The sequence below is a fragment of the Anas acuta genome, chromosome 1 (assembly GCF_963932015.1).
Source record: "Anas acuta chromosome 1, bAnaAcu1.1, whole genome shotgun sequence".
NCBI lineage: Eukaryota > Metazoa > Chordata > Aves > Anseriformes > Anatidae > Anas > Anas acuta.
In genome coordinates, this window is record NC_088979.1 from 5,085,574 (window position 1) to 5,113,064 (window position 27,491).

General features: G+C 34.9%; 1 protein-coding gene across 1 annotated transcript in view; it reads right to left on the minus strand.

The window, feature by feature from the left end:
* Positions 1 to 27,491, minus strand: part of TENM4 (teneurin transmembrane protein 4) — a 1,646,934-nt gene that overhangs the window by 1,092,914 nt on the left and 526,529 nt on the right. Inside the window, exon 4 of the mRNA XM_068654787.1 lies at positions 5,240 to 5,290. The gene's annotated coding sequence lies outside the window, so the exon portion shown is untranslated. The remainder of the gene's footprint in view (positions 1 to 5,239; positions 5,291 to 27,491) is intronic.

The window sequence follows — 27,491 nt, forward strand, 5'->3', positions numbered from 1 at the left end:
AGGTTGGAAGGGACCTCAAGAGATCATCGGGTCCAACCCCCCCTGCCAAAGCAAGTTTGAGAGAGTTAGTCTATAGCAAGTTAGTCTAGAGCAAGTTAGAGAAGGCTGCCCAGGTAAGCGTCCAGACAGGCCTTGAATAAAAGTCTAAAAGAGAAAAGAAAAACTGACATGTTTTCCTAGCAAATATTTCAAAATTTATTTTGAAATAAATTTTATTTACCTCGTGAAGAGCCAAGATCTCCTATTTCATCAAGAAAATTTTTACTGAACCCTCTGGTCTCTATAACAAGTTAGGATATCTACATATAAAATCTAGTCAAAATCACATTTTTTTAAATTATTTTATTTTTTTAGATATTTAATCTCAAAATATAGAAAAAAAAAAAAAAAAAAAAAAAAAGATGCTACCAAAGGTGCTACCAGAGAGAATCTGGGCCAGATCTCAATATTATAGTTAGACACTTGAGGCCATGAATAAACTGAGTATTGCGCCACAGTAAGAACTGGTGTCATTCCAACAGTGCTGCAAATAAAAATAGAGATTCCCTTCAAAAGTTCCCCTTGGTATGACATAAAAATCAGTATTTTAGTTCCCATTTCACTGTAGATTAATCAGAAACGCTAGATTTACTTTGCACAAAACTGTCTTGGTGAGTGAAACTTCTAACAGAATGCCATCCAGGAGAAATTGAGCAATTTACCAGGTCAGGCCATATCAGACAATGATTCTGTGTTTATAAAAATAAGATAACACATCTGCAGTTTTGCTTTTGACATAAGATGATTGCATTGGACAGTAGAAGTCCAAATCCAATTGTGAAAGGTAAATCCATGAACAAAGAGACAAAGTCTGAAATTTCATTAAGATTGTTAATTTTGTTTCATTTAAGGTTGTTTCAGAACTGTACTCAACATATTAATCCTACGACTGTAGTTGAAATATTTGCCTCTATTAGTTCTGATTGTAGATGCATTCTGGTGTGCCCTAGAGCAATTTTTCTCTTCCCTTCTATGGGGTGAATTTAGGTTTCAGCACCGTAAGTCAGCACCAGAAAAAGATTTCTCCTCATCCTATGGCTCATCTCCTACCTAGTCCCAGAACCAAGTGAGTAACGCGATTTCATCTGAGTGAAGGTACCAATCACTAAGCAGCAGTTAGCAACAACTCTTGTTAATGTCACCTCAAACCTTGAAAATGTCTGATGTTTACAGACTGTTGTAGTAGACGGCTGGCAAGTCTTTGCAGCCTCAGTACAGGGTTCCGGTCTGGTTTAGGAATAAAACTTTAAAAACAAGGGATGTGTTAGAATTTAATCCAAATTCTTTCACAGGTTAAATATAAACATATGTATAGGCAGGTCTTGCCCAATACAAGTATAAGCAACCTGCCCTTCTTATATGAGTTACAACATCTTTTAAGTCATGCTCTTTTACATCAACCATAATACAGATACTCTGTCCAACATAGGTTTATTCTATGGTGGTGAATATATATATATATATATATATAAATATTTTGATGAAATTCTGAAGACCTTGTTTCCTGCTTTAAAATAAATAGAATTTCTAATTTATTTTCCACATAGAAATGTTATTCAGGCACTGGAAAGATGATTCAAAATGTTTCTCTTTAAGGTGATTTCCAGCCTGAGATATTTCACAGATTTTACCTCTCATTCCCAAATGAGCTCAGGTAATAATCAGTGTCTTATTAGAAAGCTTTGAGAAATAATATGCCTATATGCCTTTTCAATCTGCTCACAAGGTCAAAAAAAAAAAAAAAAAAAAGACTTCCAGCAGGATTTAATATACGTACATGTGCTTTTTTTTTTTTTTTTTTTTTTTTAAACAATGTTAACAGTTTGATGAGAATATCAATTACACATGACTGTGTAGTTAAGATTTCCATCTCCATATGCAGCTGCAGCAAGTAACCGGACTGCTAATCAAAGCAGCGTTATAATTTAGCACTGATGAGGAAAGCAGTAGCCGTCAGAAGGGAATGACAGAAAGGAGGCAGCTGCTTTCATATCATTTTAGTGTCCATTTCTCTAATGAGCCTGAGGAGACAATTCCCTGCTGACTATTCATTAATTAATGGGATTTATAAGAGGCAAAGAGCTATCAGCATGCAAACAAGTAGAGAGCAAGTGATGACAGTCTTCTGTTTGCAGGGAATGAACATATTGAGGAAAGGAAGCTTTTGAATAAAGTAAATTATCTGAAAATGATATTTAACAAAATGCTAGGTGCCCAGTTCCTGGGCTGGAGAGTGCTAAAATGTGACTTACAGCTTAACTGAAATCTGTTATTAAACTCGACTTCTGAAATATCCATAGTCAGATCAGAAAGAAAGGAAGACACAACCTGGGGGATTCAGCAGATGGCTCTTTCCCATTCTAAGTGAATACCAATGTTTTGCTCTGACTGACTGAATTAGTAAATAGTTGGACAGATCCTGCTAGGAAATGCCATTGCCTTCTACTTTGGTCTTTCCAAGTTATCTCAATGGATTGTCCTCTGTTTGGGAATACTGAGATGCTTTGAGTGAGTTTTGCAAGGCAACCCCAATACTTTCTCAACCATAAGGATCTCAGGGTACAGGGAAGATTGTTCCAAAATCAACGCACAGAGATTAATAAAAAGAAGACAGTATCACAGTACTGGGCAACAGCCACTCTTTTGTCAGGCTGGAGACTTTTTGCATATGTATAGAATCATAGGGTAGCTGAGATTGCACAATCGGTTGTTGTCTCATGGTATCTGTTCACAAAGGCATTCTTTAAATGTCTTTGCACAACTTGAATTCATGTAATATTAAACAGCCTCAGGTCAGATTTCAATTCTTTCCCTTTGTTCTGATCAGAAAGTGTAAAGTAGTTGGATTTAGACATATTTGTATTGAAGAAAACTCCTGATAATGCTTATTCTGTCCCTTTTCTACTGAGGGCATTTTGTGTAGGATGTGTGAGCAACATAGTAGAGCTCATTTCTACAAGAGCGAGCTCCTTGAAGACTTGATGTTAGCAGCATATGTCAGAGCAGCCATGAGTCTGGTGTAAACAGAATGGGCTGAGGTGGCAAAGACTGGACATGCGAGAACTCTCCATATTTAAACATGGAGTTTAAACCTCCAAAACTTAAACCTCCAAACTCCCTATTGTGTTTTGGGGTTTTACATTAGAAAGGACATAGTGACAATCATGCTCATACAATATGTCATTCCTAGAAGTCTGTTCCACAGAGTCTTGCATCTCTTGAATATGCAGTAACCAAACACAAGGATTTCATTCTTGACACTGTAAACCACACACAAACTGCTCCACATATGTTCACAGGGTGGATAGCTATAGCACATACTTTTTATACTAAAGTTTTTAAATGTCAGAGATGATATACATTTCTCTCAATGGCTCTTCCATCAAGTGAATGATAGAGAAACAAGCAAGGAGCTGAACAATTTTATCTGAAGTAAATGACAGTGACTTAATACACGACATATCTGGCATGCATCATAAAAACAACAACAAAAAATACATGGCAATTAATACGACAAAATATGGAACACAGGAAGCCCCTCTCCCTTTATATTATAATGTCTTATCAAATGAGAAATATTTCAGATTGGGTATATAGAAGAATTTCAATAACATCTTGGAGGCTTGACTAACTAAGGATAATACAGAGATAAATAAATAAATACAAGTCTCTAATTCCATCCTACAGATATATGACTTAAATCTGTCTATTAAATATTCCTAATTTTGTTGCAATGCTTGCATTTCTGCATTAAATAAATAAATAAATTATAAAGCTAACAAAAACAACAACAAAATGTAGCTCCAGGTGTCCTATAAGGACCTCATATTTTTTTAATTATAATGTAAATTTCTAGATATCCTGGAAGCAGGTAAAAACTTTTTAAAAATGAATTGAAGAAAATAAATCTAAGATGAAAGTAAAAATATATATTTTAAAACACTGTCTTCATGTTTAAGGCTGTCTTAGGTTTGTGTCTGATTCCTTCTGTACTGGCAGTTATACAATATCTTCTGCCTGAGTAAAATGCACTAATTGGCTCCAGCCAGGTTTAAGACTTTATGATAATTTCAGTACAAACATGAAAAAAAAAGAAAAAAGGAAAAGGTTAATTAACATCAACAAGTATGTTATAATAGTTTCCATCTCACTACATCCACGCAGGACTTGTGGTAGAGTGTGCAAAATATTTCACTGACTCCTGATAAAATTTAGCAGCTTGCTTGAACCAGCCATTTCTACAGTTGAAATAAACTGTAGTCCCCCTTGAGATTAAACCACATGCTGCTAATTGCAAACACACATTCAGATTGGAACTCTGGCTTCTATATTTTGATGAGCAGTTTTGAAAATTTCAACAATTTATCTCCTTCCATGGCTAGCAATATGTCATCTTTAATCCAGCCATCAGTGAAAATACCACACATAGGAATCCATATAACTTGCAAATTATCTGACATAAGTATTATAACAATGGTGTCTCTGAGAAAATACAAGTAGTTGTAGACAGGTGGATTGCCCAAGACAGTGCACGTCAGATCTGGAGCCAGGCTGCTAAACTGTTACAAAGATTTCCCCATACCTTAGACAGAAAAACTAGCAAATGTTCAGTTATGATTCCTAAAGGAACCTAGTAGTTAGGACACAAATCCATATTCAATTCAAAAGGATTATGACACCCAAAGTTATAACCAAAACCGTATCAAAGTTAATAGGGAATATATGTAATAAAGGGAGCAAGAAAACAGAAGCACAATCATTGCTCTTCAATTTTAATTTTTACCACTGAAATCACCATCTTAGTATCTCTTTAATGCCTACTTAGCCTGACTGTGCTGAGCATCTTCAGTTCCAGTCAAGATAATGCAATTGGAACACATACCAAAATTCAGAGTACAGGTAACCCTATTCCCTATTCCTGGTGCAGGAGCCATGGTGCACCTAATGGTGACTAAGACTACCAAAACCAGCTCAACTTATTACACTCTGCATGCTTTGTTAAAGCATAAAATTGAAAGCTCTATCCATTCCTTTCATTTTGCAGTACATTTTCCTCTGACAGAATATGCCTCTCCTATACAGCAAAGTCTCCAACACCATCCCTAAACAGAATTCTTAATTGATTTTATACTCAGTTGTACATCAAAGTTGATGACAAGTGTTTCTTAAAGTACACATAGGCCACATCTAATGCTCTTACCTTAATAACACCAGCAGGAGGTCTGAACAAATCTGGTGAAAATGCGGCCAACTGCCAAAAAAAAAAAAAAGGAAAAAACATTATCAAGAGTAAACATATACGTAGAATTAAGGCCATAATCAAAGCCATGACTGTAAAATATATGAAGGTAGCCAAGCTGGTGTAAATTTTGTATGATACTTGAAGATACACATCCTCCTCCTCCTCTTCTCCCAGTATTTTATTAAACTTAAATGTAGATGAACCTTTAGATATATTTACTGTTAATATTAATTTTCTGTTCCCAGGTCTGATCAGAATACAAAATTTATCTATGTACTGCATCAGAAATGTTAGAGGAAGTTAATGATGACTGAAAAACTTCCTAGTCTTTTGTGATATGAGTAATAGGACAATCAATTTCAAAAAAAAAAAAAGTGGAATCTTCTCGTTTCCATTGCCACGACTTTTTTTTGTTTGTTTGTTTTGTTTTCAATTCTAGGGGTTATCAATATTTTATTTTCATATTTAATGAACACCTAAGACCAACAAAACAAAAAAAAACAGATTCTTAAAGTAAGAATTACTATTAATTTATTTCAAAATGTTAAAAATAATAACATTATCATAGTGTTCCTCATGCAATTTTAAGACAACCAATAAAAAATAAAGTTACCTAACCCCAAGAGTCATGAAAAGACAGCATTGTTGGCAGGTTATGACAAAATTCAGATTTTAGTCAAAATATATGATCAAAGGGGAAACTGAATAGAATTTAAGGAGGGAAAATGTAAAACTTATTAAGAAATATTTCTGCATTTTCTTATTGACCATCTAAAACTCATTGTTACAGAACATTTCTGAAACCAGAAATGGTGGTCATCAAAACAGTTAAGAAAGAAGCCTTATGTCTGAATTTATAGAAAATTAAAAATTAATATATTTTAAGTCTTGCCTCTTTTCTCTCTCTCTCTTTTTTTTTTTTTTTTTTTTTTCCTTCTGGTCTAATTAGAGACCTTATCACTCAGATAGTTTAACCCGTGTTTCTGTGATGACTTTACCAAGTGAAATGCCAAAAAGAAAAGTTTGAGGGGGTTGTTTGTAATGGTTCAGATATACATCACTAATTGTTTTGGAATGGGAGAAAAAGCCCAAAGGCAAGGAGCTGTATTATCTTTGATTATCACTGAAGCTGAATTATCACTTCAATTTCCTCATTCCCCACCCCAGTCATAATGAGCACCTAAGTTAAAACACTCATTTTAGGACCCTTTAAGGGTTTGTTTTTCCTGGTAAATCCATTAACAATCAAATAAGAAATTCAGTCTAGATACTCATCCTCAAGTTTACCTCCTACAGAGAGCTTATTGTTTCAGATCCAAGTTTCTGCTTCCTCTTTTGTACCTTATCTGGTTTTAATATGATTGCATAGTTTAGAAATACCTCTAGAATTGAAGACCCCAGTCAAAAGATTTTGCTGAAGGCAGCAAGTACCTTCCTTTGCAAACTCTTGATGTCTGCTTCCCACTTACATATTGCTTGTAAATGTGCTAAGGCAGATGAAAACATTGACTTCTGCCAGTAATACTGAGGAGAAGCATTACTTAAAGGAAACATCAGCAAAGAATACATTAAAACCAGAGCTGGAACCCACGAAATATATTGAGGAAGAAAGGGGTGGCAAAGTATAGCCATTAGGTCTTCTGAAACTTACAAAGTTATACGGAGTTTCCCTTTGACAGGAAAGTTTCTCCAGTGGTACTAACTGCAGGAGGAGGCAAGAGCAAGGGTGGGGTATTTAAAATCATTTTGGATACGTTGATAGCTCTAGATTAATTTCCCTAGGGAGTAAAGATGGGGTTGACCATGTTTTCTGTATTTTATTTAAGTTATTTTAAGGCTTTGTTTTGTTTTCAAGTTCCTGTATTTTCCCAGTTTCAGTTTATAAAGAAGTATAGAAGTCAGGTAAACAATATACTTTTACTTCTTATTGTTTTTTAAAATTCATGTTATTAGAATTGTAAATCCTGGAGGTCCATTCACTCATAATGAGGGATCAATATTTGTTTCATATATGAGATCTGCAATATTTTTGTTTAATTTTCAATAGGAGGAAAAAAAAATAATGAAGATCATAGTTTATCAGTAAGCAATAACAAATAGTTCGATCAATCCTCTAGCACTGCAATTCCATACTCTTTAACTGAATAATCAGCTGCTTCAAACTCTAGACTAGAGTCTACTCTACAATTTACACCAGTGTCACCTTCATTTTTGTGAATTATGAATTTTGTTTATTGTGAATACAATTTCTCTATCTGATTTGGGAGGCAGCAAGCATGAATATTCCTCACTCATATTATTCTGTGGAATAGTTTGCCCATGTGCCAAAGTCTTTTGACTTAGTATTGTCTTCTTTTTGATGGCAATAAATAGGTCAGTCCTACCCAGAAAAGATGATTTCTATCGTTGCCACTACCTGACATGTTTATACATGTTTTAACTGACATAGGTTTACATTTATTATGACTTTAGTACTAGAACTTCCTACAATTTTATGCTGGTGTGCATTTATTGATTTCAGTTGCATGTCTCCAGGTTCACCTTGGTATTACTAAGTTACTGAGACTCATGCTCGTGTTTTTTATGGTGTATGATGGTTTGGGATCTTTTCAAACGGATGTGAAACAAAACACCACTGTGAACAATTAGACATAATTTAAGCCAGATATTATAGTTATAATTTTACCTAGTTATATTACCTATTATAATTATAATTTTACCTTATTTTCCATCTATTACAATTGCACATGACTTATTGGAGTTACTGGTTCTTGTGGAGAAAAAAAAAAAATCCTAATATATTCTGAGTAACAAACTATTTTAAGTGGTTGTATATTAGAGTAGCTCATAAATATGCCTCATTTCAGTACTGAATTTACTATATTTTTAATTTTCCAGCAGATTGGCTATAGTTTTAAAGGTTTCATCTAAAGCCGTCTGGGCTATTTAAAGGGTAAAATGTATTTAACTATTCAAAAGGCACTTGATCCTGTGAATGCACTTTGGTACTAATAGGATAGTCATTTTCCAGGCCAGTAAAAAGCTATTACTCACTGGAACACAAACAGATTGTGAGAGGGAACACTCATGCTGATGCCTGGCATCCTGACAAAGGGAAATGGGAAATATGTTCCTTTCCTGAATTAAGTTGCATTGACTCTATCTGTTCCAAACATTTGGCTCAACTCCTTTCTTCTCATGATACTTATGACAATAATAGGATAATAGATTTATGACATGAAGGCACTGACCTTTGTCAGAGGGAACATTTTGACAGGAAAAGATGTGATATGCTGTTATGCTCTGTAATTTTGACAATGACTGACAGTGTGGCTGTATGTCAACATGGTAAAGCTTATGCTTATGTTTTTACATTGTCATCCTTGGATTAACTCCTGTTTTTTGTTGTTGTCGTTGCTTTTATTACTGTTGTTTTGTTTTGGTTTTAGTTTCTTTTATTGCATAAACCTTTTCTAATGAAATTGCTAGATGGAGACAAATCATGCTGTTAGGAAGCCTAGATTCTGAGGTCACCCTACACCCATAGGTGTAAATTTTGCTCTAGGGAAAGATGGGGTTTTGGTAAGGTCACCCTAGTGAACACTGATGCTTCTTCTGATCTTTTAATCTATGCTGAGGATACACTCAGTTTAAGGACATACTATATTGCCTGCACTGTTGATAAATGCTATAAAATACTTTATTCTGCTTGTGTTTTTCTTCCATTATAAGACTATTTTTGATGGAAACTGGGCAAGTTTAAACTCAGAAAATAGAAAAGAGGTAATGTAATGTAATCTGAATGTAATCTGAATAGTTAGGATATGATCAATTATATGGATGAAACTGTTTTTCTGTCTTCAGGCTTAGTGAATAGAGACACTTTATCACTCTAGTAGCAAAGAATCTCATCCATAAGAAAAAGACATATATCCAGGTAGTTAGACAAGATGAAAAGGAAATTTTGCACAGAGAAAGTCATCTGTCTAAAAGTAAGATGCAAATGTAGAATATCAGCATTTTATTTTTTTTATTAGAAATTATAATTTCCAACATACAGTTTATTAGTCATACTTAACTGTTTGCACTTCCTCTTTTTCCTATCTAAGCAATGACCTCTTATTTTAAGAGGACAACAAAATAACAATATGGTATGGCATGCAGTGTTCAACTCTTTTTTTTTTTTTTCAAGTCTATCAGGAAGAATGTCCTCAGTGCTGTGCAGTGCAAACAAAATTGATGGCCTTTGCCCTGAAGGATTTCATCCTGCAAACTCTTACACATGAGTAATTTCATTCACTTGGGGTTTATTTCTGTTCCCACTGAAATCACTGGTGAAATTTCCAGTAACTCCAGCAGAGAAGGATCAAGACCAAGAATATTAACATTGACTTATGTGACAACTCTTAGAGAAAAAATCAAACTGGAATACCATCAAAGCAATGAAAACTTGTTTCCCGTCTTTCACCTTCCATGATTTAGGTATTAAATTGCCTAGATGTAGCATCACTTTTCATTCAGCTTTCTGAGTGACATATAATGAGGTTTCATTGCTCACTATGACACTTTGACAAATGTTGTGTTACCATCGCTCTTAAGAGTGACTATACAAAACATCCCAACTCTGGAAACGTAGTACAACTATAGTGAGAATCCACATGAATAATGCATGAAGCATGAGAAAGGAAGCAAATGTTAAATAATTTCAAAATGGGTCAAAATCATGACAATTTAGTTGGTGACAAGTAAAGTCATTTTTCTAAAATATTAGCCAACCGTGTCCCTTCTTCTAGATTGATTTGCACAGCAGAAAAGGTCATTTTCCAGGCAGAAGGGGAATTTCCTAAATGGAGAGGAATTCAACTTCTACATGAGAGTTATAACGAGAACCAATAAATTAGGCAAAGTTCCTGTTTACCTAAGTTGAAATATGGGCCAAGCCCAAGAGAATGCATTCATCATTTTCTTTTTTTATGTCTTGAAATTTAAAGCATGTTGTGATAGATCTATATATCATAGATACAGTAATATTAGAAAAGGTACCAACTACAGAATATAAATATAATGTAACTGAATATTTTCACTTTATTCTACAGAGATTTCACTTTTATCAACTAAAATTAACTGGGATGTGAAGCAGGACTGAGGATAAACTGTATTGGTTGAAGTTCTTATAGACAATTAGAAGATATTTTCATTTTTATATTAACAGTGACTAGAAGCTGGTACGCAGGCTATGTTACATGATATGGTGGTCTTCATCCATTTCCCAGATTGTGACAGCATATGGATCCTTCATATGGTAGTGTGATCCAGACACTAGGATTGTAACAAACCTTTTCAGACAGAAAGGTACCATATGACTGCTTTAATATCTTAAGTTAGGAGAACAAATGTGATCCATATAACTAAAGAGCTTTAGCTGTAACTTCTGAAGAAAGTATTCTGAAGGAGACAATAATTAAATGAATGAAGACAAGTGAAAAATTGTATAAAAAGAATACTCATTTACCACCTGAACACTTTAGTGAAAAGACAATTGATCATTTTAGAGAAACAAAATATTCTATAGGAAAATGCAGGCCCATCTAAAGGGGCCCATATGCAGAGGTGCACATATAGGTGCACATATGCAGAGGAAATCAGACATGAGTTTTTTCTAAATGTTTATGCAGAACTGAAGGGCTATGCATTTATTGGTGGGATAATTTTTTTACGCTGGAGTGTGTCAATGGAGTATAGTGATGGATGGATGCACGTGCATGGAGAGCACATGTTAAGTTCTTCAAAAGAAAAGAAAAAGTCCTGACAGTCCTCGAATTCCTGACATTAAGGTCCAGGATCAGAGTGAAGTGGTAATGAGAAAAAATGATGAAGTAGCTCACCAGACTCCCTCACTCATCAGGCTAGTGAGTTTTCTAGTAATGTCTCTTACCTGGGTCCCAGGGTAAGAGTAGGGTAAGAGTAGGGGAAGACTTCCCTATGGGTTGGGTCCGGTCAGCATATCAAGCCCTCCCACAGAAAGGGTAGTGATGACATTTCCTTCTGTTCCTTTTCCTCAGGACAGTAGGCTGACTTGTTCTAAGTCCTCTGTCCAATCTGGATGGACCTTCATCCTTCATTGTTTGCCCATCCATCAAGTTCCAGAGTTTCATCCCTGTTGTGTAAGGGCAGCTGGGAAAGTGAGGTAGGCAGGGAGGGGATTTGCCTGCTGACTTGAGCAGAAACCTGCTTCTATTCCCCCTGTCTCATAGGTCTCCTCCTTCTGCCTGGTAGCGAAAGGGTAGGGAATCAGAGTGCAGGCACCAAGGTCAGTGAAGAAGGAGGGGGAGAGGTGCCCCAGGCACCGGAGCAGAAGTCCCCTGCAGCCTGTGGTGAGGACCATGGTGAAGCAGGATGTCCCCCTGCAGCCCATGGAGTACCACAGTGGAGCAGGGTTTCACGCTGTAGCCCATGGAGGAGACCACAGTGGAGCAGGTGGCCCTGCACCGACAGAGGCTGCTGCCTGTGGAAGACCCCTGCCGGAGCAGATTCCGGGCTGGACCTGTAGCACATGGAGAGGAGACCACACAGGAGCAGGTGACCTGGCAGGAGCTGCTGCCCGTGGGGGACCCAGGTTGGAGCAGTTTGCTCCTGAGGGATGGACCCCGTGGTACGGACCCATATCTGGAGCAGTTCTGGAACAGCTGCTGCCTGTGGGAAGCCCACGCCGGATCAGTTCATCAAGAACTGCATCCCATGGGAGGGACCCCACAGCACAGGGGACAAGAGTGACCGAGAAGGAGCGGCAGAGAAGAAGTGCTGTAGACTGACCATAACCCCCATTCCCCCGTTCCCCTGCGCCGCTCGGGGGGAGGAGGTGGAAGAGGGTGGATGGGGGGGGGGTGGTGCTTTTGGTTTCTTTCCTTTGTTTCTCACTTCTCTAGCTTGTTACTAATAAGCAATAAATCTTACTATCTCCCTATGCCGAGTCTGTTTTGCCCATTACAATAATTACTGTGTGATCTTCTCATCCTTATCTCAACCTTTGAGCCCTTTTCATCATATTTTCTCCCCACTTCTCTTTGAGGAGGGAGAGTGAGAGAGCGGCTGTGGTGGAGCTCAGTTGCCCACTCGAGAGGAATCACCACAATAATTTTCTTTAAAATTTTACCTGGAAAATTTTGTAGAACAGTAACTGAAAGCTGCACCACAGGGAAAAAAAAAATCTGAAACCCTCAGCCAATATTAATGTTGAAAATGCAACTCAAGTATTTTTTGGGGAAAAAGTTTTTTTATTTTTTTAAGTAAAAAAATAAATAAATAAATAAAAAGGAAGAAAAAGAAAAGTAAAAAAATATCTCGAGGAAATGATTTGCAAGTAAGATTGAGTTGGGTGTAATATGATGGGATTCAAGCTTTTTTCATCTAAAACTTTGGCTCATGGTACATCTCCTTTTCAGATCTGTTATCTGAATTCTGAGCTAGTAAGACTATTGGGAATTCTCATTCTGTATGGAAAATCCTAGCTGGCAGAGGAAGCTGGCTTTGCTCTAGGGTAATGAAGACAAAGTTATTTCCAGAACAGGAGTAGGAAGCTAAAATGGATACTAGTTTTGACAGTAATGAAGAAGACTATCACCTTTCTATTAGAGGACCTAAGGATGTTGAGTAATGAGACTATTAAAAATAGATATACTTTCCACATAAATTGTGGTAAAATGTTCCTTCCCCCCCCCCTCAAAAAAAAAAGTTCAGAATCATTTGTTTGTTTGTGTTTTGTTTGTTTGTTTTTTTTTAAGTGTTTAATTTCTTTTGATTAAATTAATATCAAAATTAAAAAATAAAAATAAATAGGATTTTTATTTTTTTCTTCTGTATCAGCTTCATTGTTTTCCATAGATATAATTGAAATGTGATGCTGGAATGTTTTTTGTTGTTGTTTTTGTTGTTGTTTTGGTTTCTTTTTTCTTATAATTCTATAAATGCAAAATGGCAACACTATTAAAGTTATTAGTGAATATTTTCACGGTTTTCTGAAAACAGCATTTTACTCATACATGTCCAGACTTCCTTAATCGTTTTTTTTACAGCAAGGGATAACTGCTTATAGCACAGATATAAACAAAGTAATCAACATTTCTAAGCACATTTCCTTTAAAACTACAGCCTCTAACCATTTAGGATCACTTCTCAGAGAACACATGAAAGAAACTCATTTGCTGAGAACTAATGAGAAAAAACATCAGAACTGTATCAACCATATATTTACATTTTCTCAGGACATGCTGCTGAATTCCAGATAAACCTGACCTGCTAATAAATTTTATTTATGAATAATATCAGACTAAAAAGAAAAGAAAAAATACACAGTTTTCAATGTAAATCAGAGACTTAAAACTCTTCCTCTGTCACTCACATTCACTCTGCTTCTGGATTTCGGTCAAAATTCTAGACAGGAAGATTTGTGCAATGTGCACAGAGTACATTAATCTACTGCACTACAAAGTCCATTAATTTTGAATACTGCTATCAATTACACTACATGACATAGTGAGAACTATATTGTTACCTTTATAAAAGTGCCTTTTCTGATAGGGATTTGGCCAACCTCTTTTCAGTGGTTTGTGGGGACAGGACAAGGGGAAATGGCCACAAAATGGAGCACAGGAAGTTCCATACCAACATGTGAAAGAACTTCTTCACGGTGAGGGTGACGGAGCACTGGAATAGGCTGCCCAGGGAGGTTGTGGAGTTATCTCTCTGGAGATATTCAAGGCCCATCTGGATGCCTACCTGGGCAGCCTGCTCTGAGGAACCTGCTTTGGCACGGGGGCTGGACGCTATGATCTCTAGAGGTCCCTTCCAACCCCTGAAATTCTGTGATACTGAGGGCTTCATTTTTACTCTGGATACTTTGTAAAGTTTTGTGTATGCACATGGTAAGGCAGAAATCTCAAAGTCATATGTACAAATGTTACATATTTTCATGAATATTGTTTTCATCTTCAGTATCACAATACCAGGATACTCATTTAATATAAATTAGGCAAGTCTCATTTTTTGTTTGTTTTTATTTTTTTTATTATTATATTTATTATTTTTATTTTTTTATTATTTTAATTTTTAATCATCATAATTTAAACTATCTATTAATAGGAATAGAGACTCGGATTGTCTAGATGCATATGCTTTCAGCATTAATATTAAATAAGGAGGGAACAACTAGATGTTTCTTTACAAAGTCAAAGTATGTTAGTGTCTAAGTCAGGAAATGATTTGCATCAGGTTGATTACATAGTTGCTGGAAGATCTCTCCAGAAGTTTGTCCATGTTATTAAAACTATCCCCTGCTTTTAACCACCATCAGAGAGAAGACTGGTTTCTTTCTTTTTTCTTTATGAAAGATTCGTATTCTCTCATTCACACTCATTTTCTACTTTATTTCCTAGGTCACTAATTTTTCACCTAGTGGTACACTGACTGCCGCTGATTTGAGTTACTGCTCCCAGCCTGCCTGCGGGTGTTCAGCACTGCTTCATTGGCAGAAGTTATTGCTTTGCCAAGCTTGACACTTTATTCAGCTCAGCTCCCTGTATAATTTTAATCCAAATCATTAAAACAATCCAGGTTAAAATGAACAAACAAATAGCAGTCAGTATTTGCTGGAATTAATTATATCTGTTGTGTGCTCCATGCATTAATGACACTGTGGAAATGCATCCTGAGTGCTCAGTACTCAATAAATTGTTCAATGACCAAAGGGATCTCAACATGTTGGAAAGATAGGATGACACAATCCTCTTGAAATTCAACAATATCAAAAGCAAATTCCTGTAGCTGGGATGGAATAATATGCAATGGTAGAGTCTGATGGCCAACTGGCTGTAAAGCACTCTTGCATATAAAGACCCCAATGTCCCACTAGACAGCAAATTGTACATCATGTACATGACAGTATCTGTCATGTATCTTGTGGCAATGAAGGACTATCAGCAAGCGGAAACAGTATGTTGAGGGAAGCAATGGATTCACATCCACTCATCCTCTGTGAGGATGCATCTGAAGTACTACATCTAGATTTGGGATCCCCAATACAAGAAAGCCTAATCAGATAAATGGCTTGTGTAGAGCCACCAAGATCGTTAGGGGATCTGGAGTACATTTTCCAGAGAGGATGTGCAATCTCTATCCTTTGGTGTTCAAGATTTGAGTGGATACAACCCTAACAATTGGATCTAATTAGACCTGCTTTGAACAGGTATTGGACTTGAAACCTTCCAGAAGTTCCTTCAAAGGTAATTTATTCTGTGATTCTATAACTTTAAGAGGAGGATTTATTGTCATCTTCAACTGTCAAATAGATGGCTACAGAATCTCTCTTTGGAAGTGCAGAGTGATGAGATGAAATGAAGTTGAAACACATGAAATTTCATGTAAATACAAGAGCAAACTTCACTTGAGGGTAGTCAAGTGTTGGAAAAGGGGCCAAAAAAAAGGCTATGAAACTTACAGGTTTGAAGATATTCACAACATGGTTGAAAGAGGACCTGAGAAACATAAATAACTTTAAAGTTAGTCTTGCTTTTTTGTGAGAGGCAACATCTCTAGGGGTAATTTCCAGCTAAAATCATTCTATGACTCTGAACTGATAAATTTTCTTGACATTTTCTGTCTGTTTTAAGGGTCTACAGGAAAAGTTGCTTCCAGGAATTCTACATATATATATGTATATATATTACCATAATATCAAAATTATGTTGCAAAAACATCCCAGAACAACATTGTTCTTTCAATGGGTCTTTCCCCAATACATCCATATACTGTGCATTACTTTACAGCTAAATGTGGTTGAAGTTTTTGCCTGCAAAGATGTAAGTTCTTTGAAAATATGCCTATATGTATGATCAAATCCACCCAGTGCATAAGAGGTAATTAACCATAGATTTCTACTCCATTTGTAAATGAGACAGAATTGTTAGAGCAGGAAATAATCAATGATTATGTGATTTCACTTGCTTTTTTTCTTCTTGGATGATCTCTAGAAAATGCTTATGACATGTAAACTGTAAAAATAAAAATGACAAAAGAAAAAAGAAAAACATTTTTTTTTCTTATTATAGAAGCTCAGTAAGACATTGGTTTGTCTATGGGTGGTTGTCAGATATTTAAAACCATACCCTCTTTCCAATAACATTTTAAATAAATAATCAAATAAATAAAACTCTGTAAAGAACTGAATATTAACAGAGAATACTTGACATCCTACATATGGGATTATTTTATTTTTATTATTATTATTATTATTTGATAACGTGCTCTTTTTTATACATTACGGTATTTTATGCTGGACTTAAATCTCCTATAACATAGTGTGGCTATGGAGACCTCATCTTATCATGCGTGAAATGAGTTAGTGGGGTACAACAGCTCAAGTAGTTGAATGAGGTGACTAGAGTATGGAGTTTGTATGTTTAGCCATCATGCTTTGATTTCTTTTGAAATATTTCTTCATATATTCCATAAGGAGCACCATTTATTAATTGCATGTAATGTATGTATTCCAGGCCTCTTCTATGAAAGGCAGTGGTAGAAGAATTAAGGCATTCATTCAAGATGTCTTTTGATTTATTGCTCCTCTTACCTCTGTACAAACAAAAGAAAGCAAAATAAATTCAAACAAAATAAATAAATAAATAAATACATACATACATAATTTCTCTTTAAAAATGGTCTGATAAAAAATTTAAGAATGCATATGTAGTTTAGATTATAATAATCCTTCCTCAACTGAATTTGCATTTTGTAGATAGAGTATCTCTTACTCATGTTTCTGCTAGTAATGTTTTAAGCCATACTCAAAAAAAGAAGCTACTTAAAAGTCATGTGGTATAAATATAACATCAAGCACCACTGACATATTTAGTCTGATGAGGGAGAGGAAAACAAACTACTGGCAAAATATCATAGCAGATAGCCTTTCACCTCCCACATGTCAAGTTTCTTGTATACTAACTGTCATAGTGCCATTTGTCTTTGTTAGCAGGACCCCAAGTTAAGTAAGCATCAGGTTAAGAAAAGTGACTTTCTGACTGAACTAATTCTTGAAAAGTGAGATGACATCCCTGAGGCAAATTTACAGATTTGTTATCTATCTTGTAGGTCACCACTTCCAAACAACTTGTGGAAGAAGCTGGGGCCAAAATTCCCATCATGCTCTGTATTCTGTGAGCACAAATAGCTGATATCTAAGTATTTCATTGGCATACAAACACAAACAGTATTTTTCTTTTGTACAAAATAAATATGTAGTTTTACATGTTTATGAAAAAAAAAAAAAGGAAGTGAAACTATTTCAAGGTATGATGTATAAGCTTATTTTTACCTCTGTGAGTAACCTCACTCAAGTTACTTTGTTAAATATAATATAAGTTAGTGGGGATATTGACACTAGAGCTTCAGTAGTTAACCTTAGTGGTTTAAAAATCTTATATTGGGTTCTGAAGATGTAAGTAGGAGAATGGAGCAGAAGAAGATTTTTTTTTTTTCCTACTGTTTAAATATTATATTTATCTTTGATTTTGTTTATCTTTTCTCTAACAACTTTGATGATCTCTAAAGCAGACTTTATGAAGGATTGGGCTTTGGTACAGTAAAATAAAGTCAGAGTAAGAGAAGTTGGACTCTTTAATTGTAGATATATATTTTTAGAGACTTTGTAAGAATGGGTATCACTACCCCTCCTCTAGCTCTCAACATTAGTTGGATGCTGTGTTGAAGTATCCCAAAATACTCCCTGCCTGAGTTTGATTTTTAAAGCATCTTTATTGTCACTGTTCTGATACTGTAGTCACTGGACTGATATCAGTAGTCACTGGATTTGATGCCTTCTGGAAGCTAAAAAAAAAAAAAAAAAAAAAAGATTTACAGATGTCATATATGCTCCATTCTGTCATCACTTCCTATGACAAATACACAAGATTTCTTCTTAAATTCTTTATTCTTTAAGGCTTTTTGGGGGCTTTTGCTTTCTTGCTTGTTTTTACTGTGTGCTATGTATTTAATGATAACTTTTAGCTTATGCCATATCTGGGTTTAGCTGGTTCTTAAAAAGTAAATTGAAAATATTTATGTCCCTGTGGGTAACGAGAATTTTTCATACTCTAAGATAATGGAAATTTAACATGCACAGCTAAATTTCTGAGTAGATACTTAACCTGTCTAATGAGTATTTCTATTGCTTGCGACATTTTATATCCTGGGTTGTATTTACACAACAGTAAAAGCAGATTGGCAGTTCTTCGGTCAGTTCTTCAGTTTTGTTCAGTGTTGTGACCTGTCAAAAGTGTAATCCTTCCTGGATTATATGATTTCAGGCAATCCTAAATCATCCACCAGTCCCTAATATTTATGCCAGTAAGTATTTATTTACCTATTTATGTATTTATTTATTTATAAGCTGTTGGGGGATGTCTATCTATGCAAAGGCTATGTCTTCAGTTACAGTGTATGCAATGACATATTCTTACTGTGTTACCAGCAGTACACATGAGTACAGAATGCCTATCAAAGAGACTGGCAAACATGAAGGGACAGATTCAGTAGGAGAGCAGAATTCACCTACAGATATGTGTACTAAAAATATATTTAAATGACTGCAGAAGTGTTATCTGGGAGAAGAGTATCTGTCTCAAAAGTGGTTTTCTGTCCACCAATAATAAATTCTCATACCATACTGATGGACATTGGCTAGGTGTCTGTGATGCACTAACTTACAAAAATCTTGCTTAAAAACTAATGTGTTGTTTGTTTGTTTGTTTGTTTTGTTTTATTTATCTTTTTTTTTTTTTTTGGCTGGGTACAATTCCCAGTGCAAGGGGAACAAACCTCTACATGCAGTTTCCAGATGTTACAATAATATAATTACGCATTTCCATTTTAATGTAGGTTGGTAAAAATTGTCTTTTCAAACATGATTTCAAACACTAATCAGTCAGTCAACAAGATTACCATAAAAAGTTATTTGGGGGTAACAGCATCTTGCTCCATGCAACTATATTGTAACTGGAGAATATTATGGTTTGACATTACAGGATAATGAGGATCAAAAATAGTTATGCACATTAAAAAACCTTTCCTGACAGTATGTGCAGCATGACTCAAAGATATGGCTAGTGAAAATGTTATTTCAATCCCACACTGATTTCTACTGTTTTGAGTACTCTGCATTTAAGGATAATCAAGAGTAGCACACACAGGATACTGAAACATTGCTCAGTGATTTTTCCTTCCACATATAGACCAATAATTGTTTTCCCCTTTTTTAAATATTCTACTTTATGTGGAATGACATCATTGAGCAAGCTTACAATTTATACTGCTGGAAATGGTGATATGCTCTGGAAATAAATTAGATTGCTGTCTTGTCACAATAAATGTCTCATATTTCATCACAAAGGCCCCAGATTGTCCCCCAAGAAAGGAAATACCAGCAGTGATAATTTATAAAAAACATTATTAGAGAAAAAAAAAAGTAGAGGAAATCTATCAGTCCTTCAATGTCTCGAGCTTTTGATATTTTCATCAGCCAATATTTGCAGGTGATGCTCTGTTATCCAGTTGGTGCAAATCCCACTGATTTCAATGAACTGATTCTGTTATGTGGCACACCACAAAATGTGCAGGTCATGTCTCAGATACTACTTTTATGTCACTGACCCTCATCCTACAGTTTTGCTTCTCAACAGTCTCCCTGACAATAGTATTTTCATGCATAATTAAAACAGGAAAAATCTGTTTTGTAGTGGTCTGGGGATATTTATATTATACTGTAACTGAAACATCAGCAAAACTAAAGATAGACTGAGGAGGCTAAATAAATAAATATCTTCTCTACAGCAACTAATTTTAAGTTTAGCATCCATTTCATAGGTCAGTGTATTCAGTAGATCTTCCACTAGAAAGAACAGTGGAAAAAGATAAAACCAACCAATCAACCAAAAAACAAAAACAAAAACAAAAAAAAACACACACACAAACCTGTGGGATTTTCTTCTCTGTTTCATTCTTAAACTGTATTAGAGATTTGCAGTGATCTCTTTAGAAAATTTAAAGGGAATAAAATTTCTTCTGCCTTTTGAGCAAAATAGTGAAATAAAATGCTAAATGTTTGGATCGTTGCTGAAGGAACTTCCTATTCTGCTAATAATATGAATTTTAATATCAAGCTTTTTTTTTTTTTTTCATGTATATTAGAATGAACTCGGAGTAATGCCAATGACTTCAGTTAATTTACCCTGTATTTTCAGTGAGTAGTGGATCTGACTGATGGAAATCATTGAAGTTGCTCTGGATTTATAAAATATCAGAGAATGAATCTTAGATTTGTTTACAGGTGTATAAAAGGGTAGGTTTGCAGATGACAATACAAGGACCAATTTAATTAACATTAGCAACATTCCTGAGAAAATGTTGGCTTAGCTTTTATTTGCTGAGAACATTTTATGTACAAGCTGGATGGATTCCTGGAAGAAGCAAGAGCAAACAAATCCCATTTACAAACACTAACAGTCCATGTCAGACCCATTTCTATTAAAGTATTAAATACAGATCATCCCCTAATAACTCTTTTAACAAATAACTTCCAGTTCAAATGGCCATCTCTAGGGGTTTGTGTATTTTTATTTTTCCTGAGCTACCTCCAATGGAGTAAAATATTACTTATCATGTAACAACACAAATAGCTATTAAAAATCCATCTGAAACAAAAGAAAAGAAAACAAAATGGGGCGAGACAGTAATACCTGTTTCTGTACTGCATAGGCTACCAAACTCACTTAGTCTTAGGGGCATAAATAAATCATGTTAATTTAATGAATCAACACTAAAAGAATATGTCCTGCTCATTTTTAATAGTGTAACATATAATAAAACCTCCTCCAAGCTCTGTCTTGGAAGAAGAAATTTGTTTTCATATTATTCACAGTGAAGTGCTTTTGGTATAAATTGTACAACAGCAATGATATTGAATCCATTGCTCTTTGGATCCCACTGTAACTGTTAGTCTGACTGATTTTGTTTTTGCTTTCACAATGTGTCATGGAAAATCTGATAATTATACAGAGCAGCACATGTACTAGGTGAAACAATCTGAAGTAGTCCCCAAGAACATCTAATCATGCTGTGTTACAACTAAGACACTGTACTTAAGACCAAGATACTGTAAATGGAAGAAGAAAACAAACAAACAGCACATGACAACAACAACAACAACAAACACTATCTAACGGAATCAAATCCAAATATTGGTCAAGCAACAGAAATTAAGGAATTGACACATAAAATCTCTGGATATCTGCATTCTGCCTTAATCACCCAATGTCTTAATTTTCTCTCTACTGTCATTTACAGTTTCTTAAAAGCCAGGTAGATAGTTCTGTTTTCCCAATGGTACAAAGCTATTTTTTAACAGTAGTTTTGGTGCATTATTTAGCTTGTGGTAAATGTTATAGGCTAGACTGAGCATAGTTTAAAACAAAACAAAGAAAAACAAATCTCAGTCCTTACTGAGTAAAGAAATTGTGCTTTTGGCAACTCTTGATTGCTAAGAGGCTGGGATGGAGAGGAATAGCCATTTAAGGAAAAAAAAAAATAGAAAAATGGAGAATTTGAAAAGTTCTTAAAGCAAGTTGAGAGAAAATTTATGGTGGAAATAAGGAATGGTAAAATTCAGAAAACACTAAAAAGAAATTCAAGAAGCAGTTTGTCTACTTATGTATGATAGCAAGATTTTTACAACACAGATAGGAAAGGAGTTTTCTATTATTTTCTTTATGATTTTGGCAAGCAAACAAACAAACAAAAAAATCATCCTATGTGAGGAATACTAAAAACAAAACAAACAACAACAACAACAACAACAACAAAACTAAGTCAACTAAGTCCTTGGTATTTCGCTGTAAATAAATAAAAATAAAAATGCATAAAATTAAAGTGAGTGAAAAGTTATCACTTGGAAAGAGCTACTCTAAGTTATACTCACTGATTATCAATTCACATATATACCAAAGAGAGAAAATTAAAGGAAAATAACCCTACTGTGTAGAATAGAATCAACTAGGTTTTGATATCTGAGAAATAGAAGCCCTAACCTCTGTTATTTTCTTCTAAAAGAGTATAAAACTTGTTTTGTTGAAAATATTAGAGATATTTGAGGTGAGTTAATTGCTCCTTTTTGTAGAGTGACCCTGTAAAATGTTGTGAAAGAAGGATAACTGTGAAAGTTTCCCCTGTGGAGTTCAATGTGGGAGGACAAAGAAGCAAGCATTGTACAAAGACCATGATCTTCTTCTGTTTCCATGGTGATACAGTTCCAAAAATGATGCACCCATTTAAACTAGTGGAGCCTGCTGCATTATATTTTTAAAGAAGATTTAACTCTGTTGGTTGTGCCTTGGAATGATGAAGTTTTCTGAGCTTTGTTCAAACTCTCTCCTACCCTCCACATTTAGATAGCATGAGTGAAAAGGAAACTGTAGAAACACCACAGAGAGCACAAAGATTTAGGAAGTCTCACATTTCAAAGACAAAAACGGCCCATGGGAAAAAATGAGCTTTCCAGGTTAAAAAAATGTTTCAGACACATTTTCATCTGTTGATTATACACTAGTAACATTACTGCATTCAAGTACTTAAATGTTATATTTACTGAGAATGTGGATGGTCAGGAGTTGGTCATGAGCCTGTAACAGTAAGGAAGATAAACCTTTGGAATGGAAATGACACCTCAGATCACACTAATCATGTAGCTGGAAAAATTAAACAAGCTATTGGACATTCAGATGCCTCTTTCAAGCATCAAGTTTTGAAACTAAGAAAAACTAAGGTTAATAGAGATTGCTCAGCATATTTAGATGTAGGCTAAGCTAGCCCAGAAATCAGTGTAGATCTGACAGGATGTTAGTAGGGTCATAGGATAATTCCCTCTCATGAGGAAAAGGAAGACAGATAGTCATTGTCTGTGGTTAGTGTAGGGGAAGGAGATTTTAATGCGTGAAACGATCAATATCTCTACTTAGCTCATTTATTCTAGTATTGGATAGAATTATGAATTTTCCATACTCTTCATTTCAGACTGCTTTGTAAGTCTTTATTGAGAATCAGAAGCAAGGGATCAGAGAAAGAGTGATGGTTTTGTGAGAAATGTTGTTTTCACTCCATATTGATGGAGTGGGGTGTTTTCACTCCATATTGATTATGTGAATTCATCCTGGTGTGTAGCTGTCATTTAGCTTCTGCATTGTTTCTAGGAGAATACTGATACCCAGGATGAAATATATTATGTCCCAGGACATGCAGGCACAAGATTCAGGAATGCTGGTGTTTCTTTTGAAGGATTATATACTGTGGCTGTGGTGGAGATCTGTTAGCATTAATCTGTATGTTACACAGCCTATGAACACCCTGCCTTCTCTTTTCCCTTATGAAATAACTATTTTATCAACTTTCCCTACCATACCAGAGCCACCAGCTAACTTTTTGTTCCAGGTAGTACACCTGATATACATGTAATTAGGCAATGACCAGTTGTTCCCAGCTTTAATTTAGCCCTGAAGTTTCCTGTTTCTACTTCAGATACAAAGAAGAACCCATGTACCTGACAGCTCAAATGATGTTTCAGTTTTAACAACTGATCTAATAATATATAACACCTCTGTCTGGAAGCCCTGCTTCACTAGTATCCTTGAACTACCACAGCTGTTACTAAAAATAGTTAGATAGCAGTTTGCAAATTTCCAGCACCTTATTCTTGAGCTAGCATAGCCATATTCCTGCTTGCCTGCACCTTAAGTTTCACCAAGAGACACCCAGAAGATTGTATATATTCATCAATTTCCAGGCAGCAGCCAGTTACTGAAACAAAGATCAGCATCTGAGTTCATTCCCTTAAAACACATGTGCTTCACTACTGAAGCAAATTTGTTTACACTTTTTTGCTTTTTGGTGGGTCTCTGAGGTTTCCTCTCTCCTCATCCAAAAATCCTGCAGCACATTTCAAGTTTTTATCTGAGGTCAGTGCACTCAAATCCCGTTTTTCCCTTGAAATCCACAGAATACAGCCGCATATCAAGATCTAGTTTATCAGAAATGCTCTCTTTAAAAATAGATCATTGTAAAATATATTATTCTAATTTCTTTTAATCTTTAAAGTATAGTGCACATTTTCTGTTTACATTTTTTTTTTTTTTTTTTTTCCCTCTTGGCTGCCAGAGCTGCTTTCAGAGATGCTTTTATATATACTTATAAAAAAAGATGTTATATAATCAGCTCATAATATTATTTCTCTTATTAACATATTTTGTTTGGAAATTTGATTAAGACACAATTTCTACTTCTAAGCTAATTCAGCCATAGTGATCTTCTACAGCTGTCTGGGCTCAAAGGTATCATAAAATATTTAACTATGTATTATTTTTACAGTATTTAATTAATGTGACTATTTAGTTATAATATAATAGTTAAATATATATGTATATATGAAAGGGAGTCTAGTTTACAGGTATCTAATGATGCCATTGAGAAATATTAGTGATGTGACTATTATTAAATTAGTCCTATTATGCTTTATTTAACTGAAACATAGGTGGTTATGATATGTAAAAAGATAGATATTTGTATAAATTTTGTCAGATATCTCCCATCATAGAATTGCAAAAGACTAAAAAGATAATGAGAAATTAATAATTAATTAATAATCTGATCCAAATTTTAAATACATATACATTTTTACTAAACTATATTGTTTGCTTTAGGCAGCAGTATTCAAAACACCTTTTAAAACTACACAACCACAAGAAGAAGCGTGTTATTTTTCTATACTAATCTCACTTATGCCAGTTTCAGAATGAATATTTGTTTCCTGGAAGTTCATTTGTGATTTACATAAATTAGAGGTGGGGCACAGTTCCTTTCTATAGATCTTAATCCGACATGTAAAATAGGTAAAATACAAATCAGCTGTATCCTAAAACTTCTGCTTTTCATCCAAGACTTCCAAAGGAGACCAGATTGAAGAGCTAGGATGGGGCATCAGCATTGCAGATATTGGATTGAATGGCATTTCCATCAGTCATTTGTTAAGGACAATTTAGGGATACTATGTCTGTTTTTTTAAGAAGAAACAAAAAAGTGTGGGTTCCTTGAGTTCCTGGAAGTTAATCTCAAAAACAAACAAACAAAAACCACCTCAAGTTCTACTCTCTGAAGATCATGTAATTTATTTAATTAAATATATTGGGCCAATAAACTTGCCTCCTGAAACTCTTTGTTATTTTGAGTAATGTATTACAGATGCAGTATCAGAGTATCAGATGCTTATGACACTTTGTTCACAGAGAAGCAGAGGATAAATGAGGACTTTTAAAGGGTCTTTAATATTTGGAACGTGCAAAAACCTACAAGAAAAAAAAAAAAAAGAGTAAGGAATTACATTCAGATAGAAAGAATGAGCAGAAAGATTGGGCTGATTCCTTTTCTGATATACTTCAGATATAATTATCATCATGAAGTTTACCATACCTAAAAAGGGATCTATTAACAAACAAGAAAAATTCTATGACAGAAAAGGTCTGTTAAGCTTTGGAAAGTATTTTTGTTTGCCAGTCAACTATAATAATTTTAACACTATGGCTTTTGTAAAATAAGAATTTTGTTTTAGGAATTAGAAGAGCAGGTTCTGTAACGTTCATGACTTTATGAACCAGCAAACCAGCTTTAAAGTGCTATTACTTCACTGCTATGTCATTAGAAATTTGTGTAGAAGGAAATTGGCATTTGTCATTTGTACTTAGTGTAAAAGAGAAAGGCAGTAGAGTCAGTGACATTTTCATTTTGACAGTTCTCTTTCCTAATTTGTAGTAGACAGTTTTTGAAAACCCAACAAATATTTTAATCCAAATAGCTGTAGTATTTGAGTACCATAAAAACTATATGATGTAGAAAAGCCAGTAGAGAACAATATGCACATATACGTTATACATGGTTATATATATATGAACACCTAATCAAACATTCAAATCCTGTGCTCTACTTTAAGAAAAAAAAAAAAAAAGGTACAAGCTTCACCTTCTCCCTCTGGAGAGAACAGATTAGATATTGTTTAGTTCAATTGATTCACATAATTATGCTTTAGTTTTATACTTAAAAGACATGTTAATAGCTTTTCTTTATTAGTTATGGATCATAAGGAATGTTATTTCTCACATATAACTCAACTGGTTAAACTGGTGTGAATATGTGTGGTGCTGCAAAGAAAAAAAAATAAATAAGAAAAAGGTTCTTACAAGGCAATAAATTAGATCTTAGGATTGATAAGATCTCTTTCTGTTTCTAGTTCAAAGCTCATGTTTTGATTAAATTAGTCCAGTTTTCAATGACAGAATCATCAGGTTTGGAAAGAATCTCTTGAGATCACCTAGTCCAACCCCACAGTGTCAGATACAGCAGGTTGTCTGGGACTGTGTCCAGGTGAATTTTGGATAGCTCCATGGATAGAAATATTACTTATTGGCCTGGGTCATGGAACAGGTGTTCTTGGTGGGCCATATACTTCTATTTATATATGCTAATGTATGTTGTCTGGATTTAGTTCAGCAACGAGCAAGCACTGAAGTACTTCAGCATAATTGTTAATATGAGGAATGATAAGGCTCTTGAGAATCATGGGAGACAAAAGTAAAACCAAACAAATTAGAGGTGCATTGATGAGTAATGAAAGGCAGACAAAACCAGAAAAACGTCGTGGAGCTGTCAGTTCCAAAGGCTGAAAAAAATTTAGCAGATGGGTACACATCTACTGTTTTGAAACTATTTCTGATGCTGCATTTTAAATACTAAATAATATATATATATATATATAAAAGAACACTTATCTATAAGTTGCATTACCAGTATATACCATCCTTCATCCTTCCCCAAAGGAAGAACTGCAAATACTCAGATACAGAAAAATGGCTAATACAGAGAGCAGTATGGCTCAGAAGTCACAAAGCAGAGGCAGCTTTGATTTGGAAAAGCACTTAAGCATGCAGTCTAAATTTGACTAAATGGACTACAGAAAGTTGATTAAAATCAGTAGGAATCATAGATGTGCCTGATTTCTGGTGTTCTTTAGCACATTTTAACCACTGAGGTGTTTTTGCCAGTTATGAATGATGTTCAAATTATGCAGTGA